The following is a 12239-nucleotide window of genomic DNA, read 5'->3' as shown; positions in this document are numbered from 1 at the left end:
AGTTATGAGCAACCTAGATAGTATATTCAAAAGCAGAGACATTACTTTGCCGACTAAGGTCCGTCTACTCAAGGCTATGGTTTTTTCCAGTAGTCATGTATGGATGTGAGAGTTGGACTGTGAGGAAGGCTGAGCACTGAAGAATTGATGCTTTTGAACTGTAGTGTTGAAGAAGACTCTTGAGAGTCCCTTGGACTGCAAGGAGATCCAACCAGTCCATTCTGAAGGAGATCTTCCCTGGGATTTCGTTGGAAGGAATGATACTAAAGCTGAAACTCCAGTACTTTGGCCACGTTATGTGAATAGTTGACTCATTGGAGAAGACTTTGAATCTGGGAGGGATTGGGGGCAGGAGAAGAAGGGGACGACAGAGGATGAGATGGCTGGATGGCATCACGGACTTGATGGACGCGAGTCTGAATATACTCCAGGAGATGGTGATGGACAGGAGGCCTGGCGTGCTGCAATTCATGGGGTCACAAAGAGTCGTACATGACTGAGTGACTGAATTGAACTGAACTGAATGTAAGTTTCCATGTTATTCCTTCCATACATCTCACCCTCTCCTCCTCTCTCTCATGTCCGTAAGTCTATTCTCTATGTCTTCTTCATTTCTTCGTTGTAACTAAATTATTCAGTACCATTTTTCTAAATTCCACATATATGTGTTAGGATATGGTATTTTTCTTTCCCTTTCTGACTCACTTCACTCTGTATAGTAGGTTCTAGGTTCATCCACCTCATCTGAACTGACTCAAATCCATTTCTTTTTATGGCTGAGTACTATTCCATTGTGTATATATACCACTACTTCTTTATCCATTCATATGTCAATGGACATCTAGGTTGCATCCATGTTCTAGCTATTGTAAATAATGCTGCAATGTACAATGGGATACATGTGTCTCTTTCAGTTTTGGTTTCCTCAGGTTATATGCCTAGGAGTGGGATTGCTGGTTCATATGGTGCTTTTATTCCTAGGTTTTTATGGAATCTCCATACCATCTTCCATAGTGACTATATCAATTTACATTCCCACTAACAGTGCAAGACGGTTCCCCTTTCTCCACACCATTTCCAGCATTTATTGTTTGTAGCCTTTTTGATGAGGGCCATTCTGACCGGTGTGAGGTGATATCTCATTGTAGTTTTGATTTGCATTTCTCTAATAATGAGAGATGTAGACCATCTTTTCATGTGTTTGTTAGCCATCTGTATGTCTTCTTTGGAGAAATGTCTGTTTAGTTCTTTGGCCCACTTTTTGATTGGGTCGTTTATTTTTCTGGAATAGAGCTGCAGGTGTTTCTTGTATATTTTTGAGATTAATTCTTTGTCAGTTGCTTCATTTGCTATTATTTTCTTCCATTCTGAAGGCTGTCTTTTCACCTTGCTTAGAGTTTCCTTTGTTGTGCAAAAGCTTTTTAGTTTAATTAGGTCCCATTTGTTTATTTTTGCTTTTATTTCCAATATTCTGGGAGGTGGGTTATAGAGGATCCTGCTGTGATTTATGGCAGAGAGTGTTTTGCCTATGTTCTCCTCTAGTACTTTTATAGTTTCTGGTCTTATGTTTAGATCTTTATTCCATTTTGAGTTTATTTTTGTGTATGGTGTTAGAACGTGTTTTAGTTTCATTCTTTTACAAGTGGTTGACCAGTTTTCCCAGAACCACTTGTTAAAGACATTGTCTTTCCTCCACTGTATATTCTTGCCTCTTTTGTCGAAGATAAGGTGTCCATAGGTGCGTGGATTTATCTCTGGGCTTTCTATTTTATTCCATTGGTCTATATTTCTGTCTTTGTGCCAGTACCATACTGTCTTGATGACTGTAGCTTTGTCTGAGTCAAAGCTTCAGGCTATGACTGAGCCTAAAGTCAGGAAGGTTTATTCCTCCAGTTCCATTCTTCTTTCTCAAGACTGCCTTGGCTACTTGAGATTTTTTGTATTTCCATACACATTGTGAAATTATTTGTTCTCGTTCTGTGAAAAATACCGTTGGTAGCTTCATAGGGACACCTTTCTTTTGTTATATCTCTAACAAGACATGCAAGGATGATTTGTGGTAAATTGTGATCGTTTACTCCAACAAATGTCACCTTTGTGGGTGATGGGAATGGGCTTATCATGAACAGTCCTAAAATTTCTTAATCATTCTCCATGACATTTTTATATGGATAAGTTCTAACAGACCATTCACTGGACTATAATTGAGACAAACTTCTAAACCAGAAAATCAATCTCTCTCTCCTTTTCAGCCTATAAAATTTTCAAGTATTATTCCTTTATCCAAATATGAGTGAAATCACACAACACCAAGATATTTTGTAATTAAAATAGTACAAAAATAAAAAGAATACTAAATGGAAGCAAGGGAAAACCAGAAAGTTATATACAAGGAAATGACCATAATAGGAAATCTAAAAACCAGAGGAAGTGGCATGATATTTGCACATATGAAGAGGAAAATCTACAGAAAAAGAATTTTTGTTTAGTCACTAAGTCATAACTGACTCTGTAACCCCATAGAGAGCAGCACACCAGTCTTCCCTGTCCTTCACAATCTCCCAGAGTTTGCTCACACTCATGTCCATTGAATCGGTAATGGCATCCAACCATCTCATCCTCTATTGTGCCCTTCTCCTCCTGCCTTCAATCTTCCCCAGCATCAGCGTCTTTTCCAGTGAAATGGCTCTTTGCATCAAGTGGCCAAAGTATTGGAGTTTCAGACTCAGCATCAGTCCTTCCAATGAATATCCAGGACTGATTTCCTTTAGGATTGACTGGTTTGATCTCCTGGCACCCCAAGGGACTCTAAAGAGTTTTCTCCAGCATCACAGTTTGAAAGCATCAATTCTTTGGTACTCAACTTTCTTTAGGGTCCAACTCGCACAACTGTATATGACTACTGAAAAGACCATAGCTTTGAATATGGACCTTTGTTGTCAAAGTAATGTCTCTGCTTTTTAATACACTGTCTAGGTTTGTCATAACTTTTCTTTCAAGGAGCATGTGTCTTTTAATTTCATGGCTGCAGTCACCATCTGCAGTGTTTTTAGAGCCCAAGAAAATAAAGTCTGTCACTGTTACCCATCTATTTCCCATGAAGTGATGGGACTGGATTCCATGATCTTAGTTTTTTTAATGTTGAGTTTTAAGGCAGCTTTTTCACTATCCTCTTCCAGCTTCATCAAAGGGCTCTTTAGTTCCTCTTCACTTTCTGCCATAAGGGTGGTGTCATCTGTGTATCGGAAGTTATTGATATTTCTCACAGCAATCTTGATTCCAGCTTGTGCTTCATCCAGCCTGGCACATGATGTACTCTGCATATAAGTTAAATAAGCAGGGTGACAATATACAGTCTTAACATACTCCTTTCCTAATTTGGAATCAGTCTGTTGTTTCATGTCCGGTTCTAACTGTTACTTCTTGACCTGTATACAGATTTCTCAGGAGGCCGGTAAGATGGTCTGATATTCCAATCTTTAAGAATTTTCCATATTTTGTTGTCCTCCACCCAGGCAGACTTTTAGCATAGTCAATGAGGCAGAAGTATATATTTTTGTAGAATTCCCTCCCAACTGATGTTGGCAATGTGATCTCTGGTTCCTCTGCCTTTTCTAAGGTTATACATGTGGAAGTTTTCGGGTCACATACTGTTGAGCCTAGCTTGAAAGATTTTGAGCATCTATACAACAAAGATTTTATTCAGATTTGATGAAGAGAATAAAAGGTTTACAGCACCTTTGCAAGAAAGAAACAGACCTCTCTAAGTTAAAAACAAAAGGACATAGATAGAAATATGACAGTTAAGAAAGGAGAAATATCACAAGTATAGGCAAATATGCAGTTGTTATTACTGTTTAGTCACTAAGTTGTGTCCAACTCTTTGCAGCCCCATGAACTGCAACACAGGTTTCCTGGGTGGCTCAGTAGTAAAGAATCTGCCCGAAATGCAGAAGTCGCAGGAGACGCAGGTTCAATCCCTGGATTGGGAAAATCCTCTGGAGGAAGGCATGACACCCCACTCCAGTATTCTTGCCTACAGAATTCCATGGATAGAGGAGACTGGTGGGCTACAGTCCATAGGGATGCAAAGAGTCAGACACAACTGAAGCAATTTATCACACATGCATGGCCTACAGCATTCAGGCTCCTCTTTTTTCACTATCTTCTGGAATTTTCTCAAAATCGTGTTTATTGCATCATTGATACTATCTAACCATCTCATCCTCTGCCACCCCCTCCTCTTTTGCCTTCAATCTTTCCCAGCATCAGGAACATTTTCAATGAATCAGCTCTTTCTACAGGGTGGCCAAAGAACTGGAGCCTTGCCTCAGCATCAGTTATTTCAATGAATATTCAGGGTTGACTTCCTTTAAAATTGACTGGTTTGATATCCCTGTGACGAATTTCTCCAGCACCACAATTTGGAAACATTAATTTTTTGGTGCTTACATTACTTTATGGTCAAACTCTCACATCCATATATGACTACTAAATAAAAAACCATAGCTTTGACTATACAGCTCTTTGTTGGTAAGGTGATGTCTTTTCTTTTTAATATGTTTTCTAGGTTTATCAGAGTTTTCCTACCAAGGAGCAAGTGTCTTTTTATTTCATGGCTCCAGTGATTTTGGAGCCCAAGAAAGGAAAATCAGTCACTGCTTCCACTTTTTTACCTTCTGTTTGTGATGAACTGATGAGACCACATGCCAGGATCTTAGTTTTTTTAAAGTTGAGTTTCAAGCCAGCTTTTTCACCCTCTTCTTTCATGCTCTTCAAGAGGCTCTTTAGTTACTCTTTACTTTTTTTTTCCATTAGAGTGCTATCATCTGCATATCTGAGGTGGTCTATATTCCTACTGGAAATCTTGATCCCAGCTTGTGATTCATTCAGTCTGGCATTTTGGATGAGGTACTCTGCATATAAGCTACATAAGAAGGGAGACAATACACAGCCTATTGTATTCCTTTCTCAGTTTTGAACCAGTCAGTTGTTCTATGTCTTGTTTTGTTGCTTTTTGACCCACATATAGGTTACTCAGGAGACAGATAAGTTGGTCTGGTATTCCCATCTCTTTAAGAATTTTCCAGTTTGCTGTGATCCCCAAAGTCAAAGGCATTAGCATAGTCAATGAAGCAGAAATCAATGTATTTTTCTGGAACTGCCCTGCTTTCTCCATGAGCCAACAAATGTTGGCAATTTGATCTCTGGTTCCTCTGTCTCTTCCTCTGACCCAACTTGGACGTCTGAAAGTTATTAGTTCATGTAATGCTGAAGCCTAACATGAAGGATTTTGAGCACAACCTTGCTAGCATATGAAATGAGCACAATTGTATGGTAGTTTGAACATTCTTTGGCATTGCCTTTTTGGGGGATTGGAATGTAATCTGAACTTTTCCAGTCCTGTAGCTACTGCTGAGTTTTCCAATTTGCTGACATATTGACTGGAGTGCTTTAACAGCATAATCTGTTAGGATTTTAAATAGCTCAGCTGAATTCCATCACCACTACTAGCTTTGTAGTAATGCTTCTTAAGGTCCACTTGAGTTCACATGACAGGATGTCTGGCTCCAGTTGAGTGACCACACCATCATGGTTATCCAGCTCATTAAGACCTTTCTGTATAGTTCTTTTGCATATTCTTGCCACCTTTCCTTAATCTTTTCTGTTTTTGTTAGGTCTTTACTGTTTTTGTCCTTTTTCATGCCCATGCTTGTATGAAATATTCCCTTGATGTCTCAAATTTTCTTGAAGAGACCTCTAGTCATTCCTTTTCTTGTTTCTGTCTATTTCTTTGTATTGTTCATTTAAGAAGGCCTTCTTATTTACCTTATTAATCTCTGTAACTATGAATTCATTTGGGTATATCTTTCCCTTTCTCCCTTTCCTTTTGCCTTGCTTCATTCCTCACCTATTAGTAAAGTCTCCTCAGATGACCACTTTGCTTTCTTGCATATCTTTTACCTTGTGATAGTTTTGGTCACTGCCTCCTGCAAAATGTTACAAACTGCTGTCCATAGTTCTTCAGGCACTCTGTCTATCAGATCTTATCCCTTGATTCTATTCATCACCTCTACTTATAAGGGATTTTATTTAGGTAACATCTGAATGGCCTACTGCTTTTCTATATTTTCTTCAACTTAGGCTTACATTTTGCATTTAGGATCTCATGATCTGAACCAGTCAGCTCCAAGTCTTTTTTTTTTTTCTGACTGTATATAGCTTCTCCATCTTTGTCTGCAAAGAACATTATTTATACGATCTCAATATTGACCATCTGGTGATTTCCATGTGTAGAGTCATCTCTTGTTGGAAGAGGGTGTTCACTATGACCAGTGATTTGTCTTCACAAAACTGTATTAGACCTTGCTGCTGCTATTGCTAAGTCACTTCAGTCATGTCCGACTCTGTGCAGCCCCAGAGATGGCAGCCCACCAGGTCCCCCTTCCCTGGGATTCTCCAGGCAAGAACACTAGAGTGGGTTGCCATTTCCTTCTTCAGTGCATGACAGTGAAAAGTGAAAGTGAAGTCATTCAGTCGTGTCCGACTCTTAGTTACCCCAGGGACTGCAGCCCACTAGGCTCCTCTGTCCATGGGATTTTCCAGGCAAGAGTACTGGAGTGGGGTGCCATTGCCTTCTCTGCTATTAGACCTTTCCCTGCTTAATTTTGTTCTCCAAGGCCAAACTTGCCTGTTATTTCAGGTATCTCTTGACTCCCTACTTTTGCATTCCAATCCCCTATGTTGAAAAAGACATCTTTTTGGTTGTTAGTTCTAGAAGGTCTTATAGGTCTTCATAGACCCAAACAACTTCAGTTTCTTCTGCATCAGTTGTTGGGGCATAGACTCAGATGACTGTGACATTGAATGCTTTTTCTTGGAAATGATTCAAGATTATTCTACAGTTTTTTGAGACTGCACCCTAGTACTGTATTTCAGATTAATTTGTTGATTTCCTCCCAAAGTGGCTACATGGATACAAAAGACTTGTATATATGCTGTGTATAAGAGATTTACTTCAGATCTACAAACACACACACTGAATTTAAGGGAATAGAAAAAGTTATCACACCAAATGGGAATTAAAGCCAAGATAGCATTATTTATATGAATCAAAATAGACTTTAAAATCAATATTGTAATGAGAAACAAGATGAACATTACATAATGACCAAGGCATTGATGATACAACTTTTAAGTATATCTGCAACCAGCAAAGGAACACGTAAACACATAAAGCAAATATTAACAGACATAATGTGAGAAACTGAAAGTACAGTAAAAGTAGGAGCCTTTAATACCCCTATTTCATCAATAGACACATCCAGAAAGTAAACCAATAAGGAAACACTGGTCTTAAAGATAGGAACACTTGTCTTAAAAGACACATTAGACCGGATGGACTTAACAAATATATATAGACTATTCTACCCAAAAGTACACATTTTTTTTTTCACATACACATGGAATATCCTCCAAGTCAGATTATGTGTTAGTCCACAAAATGTCTCATTAAATTCAAAAACTATGAAAATACATCAAGTATCTTTTCTGGCCACAATACTACAAAACTAGAAATCATCTTCAAGGAAAAAAGACTACAAAAAAAAAAAAAAACACAAACATGAAGAGGTTACACAATATGCTACTAAACAACCATTACTGAAGGAATTAAAGAAAAAAAATTTAAATACCTGGAGACAAATAGAAATAACACAACAATATAAAAAGCATGGACAAAAGAAGAAGCAGGTAAAAGCAGTTCATAAAGGAACTATATAACAAACCAGCCTAACTCAAGAAACATGAAACATATGAAACATTCCAAATTTACACCTAAAGTAACAAGAAAAGAAGAACAAACAAAACTCCATTATTCTTGCCTGGAAAACCCCATGAATGGAGGAAGGAGCCTGGTAGGCTGCAGTCCATGGGGTAGCTAAGAGTCAGACACAACTGAGCGACTTCACTTTCAATTTTCACTTTCATGCATTGGAGAAGGAAATGGCAACCCACTCCAGTGTTCTTGCCTGGAGAATCCCAGGGACGGGGGAGCCTGGTGGGCTGCCATCTATGGGGATGCACAAGGTTGGACACGACTCAAGTGACTTAGCAGCAGCAGCAGCTTTCATTCCTATACACTAAGAATGAATGATCAGAAAGAGAAATCAAGGAAACAATCCCACTTACTGTTACATCAAAAAAGAATAAAAGAAATAAGAATAAGTCTACATAAGGAGGCAAAAGATCTGTAGCTGGAAAACTGTAAGATGCTAATGAAAGAAATTAAAGATGACACTAAAATCTCTGGAAAGGTATACCATGTTTTTGGATTGGAAGGATAGATATTTTCAAAATGACTATACTACCCAAAGCAATGTACAGATTCAATGCAATCTCTACTAAATTACCAATAGCATTTTTCACAGAATTAGAACAAAATATCTGTACAATTTTTATGGAAATACAAAAGACCCTAAATAGCTAAAGCTATCTTTAGAAAGAAAACAGGAGCTAGAGGATTCAGGTCCCCTGACTTCAGACTATACCACAAAGTTACAGTAATCAAGATAATATGTTACTGGCACAAAAACAGAAATATAGATCAATGGAACAGGATAGAAATTCCAGAGGTAAACACATGCACCTATGGTCAACTAATATATGGCAAAGGAAGCAAGAATATACAATGAAGAAAAGACAGTCTCTTTAATAAGTGATGCTGGCAAAAAAGGACAGCTACATGTAAAAGAATGAAGCTAGAACATTGTCTAAAACCATAAACAAAAGTAAACTCAAAATGGATTAAAGACTTAAATGTGAGAGCAGGTACTATAAAACTCTTAGAGGAAAAAACAGGCAGAACATTCTGACAAAAATCACAGCAAGATCCTTTTTGATCCACCTCCTAGAGTAATGAAAATAAAAATAAAAATAAACAAAACACATGTACACCCGTGGCAGATTCATGTCAATGTATGGCAAAACCAATACGGTATTGTAAAGTAAAATTTTAAAAAAAATCTTAAAAATTTAAAAAATAATTAAAAAACAAAAACATAACATAAAGAAGGTTTACCACTTATCCTTCTCAAATTATTCCAAAAGATTGTTGAGGCAGGAATGCTTAAAATCTCATTCTATGTGACCAGCATTACAGTGATACCAAAACCTGACAAAGATATCACACAAAAAAGGAAATTACAGGCCGATACCACTCATGAACATAGATGCAAATATCCTCAACAAAATACTAGCAAACCAAATTCAACAACACAAGAGGATCACATACTCTGCTCAAGTGGGATTTATCCCAGGGATACAAGGATGGGCCAATATCTGCAATTCACTCAATAACATACACTATATTAACAAACTGAAAAATAAAAATCATATAATCATCTCAATCGATGCAGAAAAAGCTTTTGATATAATTCAACATCCAAATAACAAGGTCCTATTGTATAGTGCAAGGAACTATATTCAATATCCTATGATTAATCATAATGGAAAGGAATATGAAAAGGAATGTGTGATATATATGCATGTATAACGAAATAATTTTTATAAACAGTAGAAACACAAAAAACATTGTAAAACCACTGCATTTCAATAAAATAATTTTTACAAAATTCAACATCCATTCATGATAAGAATTATAGAAAGTGAGTATAGAGGAAACAATTTGATATAATAAAAGCCTTATATGACAAGCTTACAGCTTGTCAACTGTGTCAACATCATACTCCACTGTGAAAAGCTGAAAATATTTCCTCTAAAATCAGGAACAAGACAAGGATGCCCACTCTCACCACTTTTATTCAACATAGTATTGGAAGTCTTAGCCACAGCAACCAGAAAAATAAAATAGAATCCAAGTTGAAAAGGAAGAAATAAAATTGTCATTGTTACTATGCATACAACATGATACTATACATACATAAAAAATCCTAAAGACCCTAAAGGCATGATACTATACACAGAAAATCCTAAAGACACCAGAATAGTACTGGAATTCATCAAAGATTTAGTAAATTTGCAGGATATAAAATTAATATATATAATTCTGTTGCATTTTTAGACACTAAAAATGATCAGAAAGAGAAATTAAGAAAACAATCCCATTTACAATCACTTCAAAAAGAGTAAAATTCTATGGAACAAATCTAAGAAGGAAAAGACCTGTTCACTGAAAACTATAAGACACTGATGAACAAAACTGAAGATCACATACACACACACACACACACACACACACACACACACACACACACACGAGGAAAGATATATCATGTTCATGGACTGGAAGAATTAACATTGTTAAAATGACCATACTACCCAAGACAATCTACAAATTTAATGCAATCTCTATCAAAGTACCAGTGGCATTTTCATAGAAGTAGAAAAAATAATTCTACAACTTGAATTAGAACACAAATTCTAAAATTTGTGTAGAAGCACAAATGACCCCAAAGAGCTAAAACAATAGTGAGGAAAAAATAAAAAACTAGAGATATTCACACTCCTGATTTCAAACTATACCATGAAACTGTAGGGAAATCTAAACTGCATACAATTCCACATCAAAAGAGCAAACAACTCAATTAAATCTGTGTAGACATTTTTCCAAAAGAAGACATACAGATTGCCAATAGGCATGTGAAAAGATGCTCAACATCACTAATCAAATAAAACCCAAAATGAAGTGCTCGCATATACTAAACTTTGAATAATACAGAGAAGATTAGCATGGCCCCTGCCAAAGGATGACACGCAAATTCATGAAACATTCCATATTTTTACAATACTGTAAAGTAATTATCCTCCAATTAAAATAAATTTAATTTTAAAAAACCACAATGAAGTATCAGCTCACAGCTCTCAGGATGGCTATTTCAAAAAAGGCAACAAATAACAAGCATTGGCAAGGATGTAGAGAAAGTAAACCCCCGTGCACTGTTGGTGGGAATTAATTGATATGGCCATTATGGAAAAATTATGACATTTCCTCAAAAAATTAAAAATAGAACTACCATAAGATCCAATAATTCCACTCCCTGATATGTATCCAAATAAAAGAAAAGCACTAATTTGAATATATATTTACACACCTATGCTCATTGCAGCATTATTTACAATAGCAAAGATATGGAAGCAACCTAAGTTCCTATCAATACATGAATGATTAATGTAGAAGTGTTATACATATAAAATAGAATACTACTCAGCCATAGAAAAATATAAAAACCTGCCATTGGGACAATATGGATGGACCTTGAAAATTGTTCTTTTTAAAACTTAAGGTTTAACATACATACACATAGACAGGTTTCTTCAATGGCTCAGTAGTAAAGAATCCACCTGCTAATGCAGGAGACACAGGTTCAATCCCTGGGTCAGAAAGATCCCATGGAGAAGGAAATGGCAACCCACTCCAGTATTCTTGCATGGGACATTCCATGAAGAGAGGAACCCAGCAGGCCACAGTCCATGGGGTTGCACAAAGAGCTGGACAGGACTTAGCGACTAACCAGAAACAACAATACACATTGACACACCTTAAAGATGTGAGAGTGGTTTATGAAGCACTATACATTTTTATCATCATCATCACCATAATCCTGCAAGGTTTCCTTAAATTCCAAGTTTTCCCTTCCACCTACATTGAAAATAAGCAATGGGTTTTTCTCTATGAGTCTTCAAGGCAGTACAAAAATTGGTAGGATTCAAAAAAAGTGGGTGGGGATACTTTTTAGGTTAGGATATTTATACAGAGGAAAAAAGGCACTGAAAGATATTAAAATAAAAATATTTGGAAACCCACATTTAGCTAAAAAAATGGATGGAGTTCCTGTTATTAAACTGATAAAATTAACCTTTTTGGTTAGTAGAGAAACAGTAATTGTAGTCTAAACTAACCATTAGAAAATAATAGTCATTCAACTCTGGCTCCTATCAAGACAATGATTCTTCCTGGGCACATGAGAAATAATGATAATAGTTACTACCATTTCTGACATAAAAGCAATCTCCATTTATGTGACATAAAGAATGCTTTACAATATTAATCTTTGAAAAAGTCAAAGATAGTCATAGGAAAAAAAAAATTTTTATTCAACCGTTAAAAAGGTTGGTTTGTTTCTTTCTAGATAGATTTCTCCTGTGTTACACTCACAGAAGAAAGGCTTAGGATCACTCTGTCCTACTTATAACCACTTCTTAGCAATCAAACTAACTGA

The 12239-nt window shown here is 36.6% G+C and overlaps 1 protein-coding gene and 1 pseudogene across 3 annotated transcripts in view; one reads left to right on the top strand and one right to left on the bottom strand.

The window, feature by feature from the left end:
- Nucleotides 1-12239, bottom strand: part of DACH2 (dachshund family transcription factor 2) — a 697738-nt gene that overhangs the window by 393669 nt on the left and 291830 nt on the right. The window lies entirely within an intron of this gene.
- Nucleotides 10708-10801, top strand: LOC114111874 (U6 spliceosomal RNA; annotated as a pseudogene).

Source organism: Ovis aries, chromosome X (genome assembly GCF_016772045.2).
Source record: "Ovis aries strain OAR_USU_Benz2616 breed Rambouillet chromosome X, ARS-UI_Ramb_v3.0, whole genome shotgun sequence".
In the NCBI taxonomy this organism is placed as follows: domain Eukaryota; kingdom Metazoa; phylum Chordata; class Mammalia; order Artiodactyla; family Bovidae; genus Ovis; species Ovis aries.
This window is presented reverse-complemented; position numbering and strand designations above follow the sequence as displayed.